Genomic DNA, 1013 nt, shown 5'->3' with positions numbered 1-1013 from the left:
AGGAGCCGCGGTAGCCGCCGGCGGAGGGTGAGTTTGCCCAGCACGGGTTTGTTTTTAAGTTGTTGGGGGGCAAGAGGGGGTCGCAGGTTTAAATGTTTTCTTTCCACAGGGTGCACCCAGATTACCAGGTCCAGGTTAAGGTTGGGGACCACCGCATGCCAAAGTTCGCTTGGGGGGAGACTTTTCACGGTTGGAATCCCTTTTTGGCTTCCTTGGAGCAAAGCGCCAGCCCTGGGGTCGGGATGTTCTTCGGAGTCAAGCCCGAGGGTTCCGGGCCGTTGGGAGACATGTGGGGCTGTTGTTGAGTTCGTTGGGGCCGCGGGGGGGGTTTTGTGGTCGCCTTGGATGTGGCTTTTGAGGGGGGTGGGCCCGTGGGATGAGTGGCCGGGATGGGGTAGCAGCCGAGCGGAAAGGCGCGGGCCGTTGGTGTTTTTGGAGGGTGGCTGGAGGAGAGGGCAGAGAGCGCGTTGGGTGTGCAGTGGTGTGGCTCCGGGGGCGCAGGGAAGGCCCGGGGAGGGGACCCCCCCCCCCCCCCCCCCCCAACACACACCCACACACTTCTTGAACCCCCGATGATGGCTTGTTACTGGCTTGTGCTTGTGTGCACGGTGAGCCACAGTGACAGTGTTTCCGTACTTGTACTTGTGACTCTCACCGTGTGCGATCCTCCTCACTGGGGACTGTCCTCACTTTTGACTGTTGATCTCTTGAACAATGAATGCACATCTCTCTGCACTCTATGATCTTTCAAGTTTGATCTAATACTAAGGACCTTCCGTCCTCCCGCCTCCCGGGGCTCCGGTTCTCCCCGATTCGTTCTCTTGCTCGCTTGATGAGCGCGTCATACGACGGCCGGTGTCGGGTCGTAGAGGTCGCTGTTGGTGTCGCTTTGCTCCGCTGGGCGCCTTTCGTCTTCGCGAGCGTCTGCCAGCTCCCGCGGTTGTGAGAGTGTCGGCGGAGCGGAGAGGTTTCCACGGGCGAGGTCGGCGGCAAGGTTCGGCGGTCTCCCTGTA

This window comes from Emiliania huxleyi (assembly GCF_000372725.1).
Source record: "Emiliania huxleyi CCMP1516 chromosome Unknown EMIHUscaffold_1657, whole genome shotgun sequence".
Classification (NCBI taxonomy): domain Eukaryota; phylum Haptophyta; order Isochrysidales; family Noelaerhabdaceae; genus Emiliania; species Emiliania huxleyi.
The sequence above is the reverse complement of the archived record's forward strand: the minus strand, read 5'-3'. Positions refer to the sequence as shown.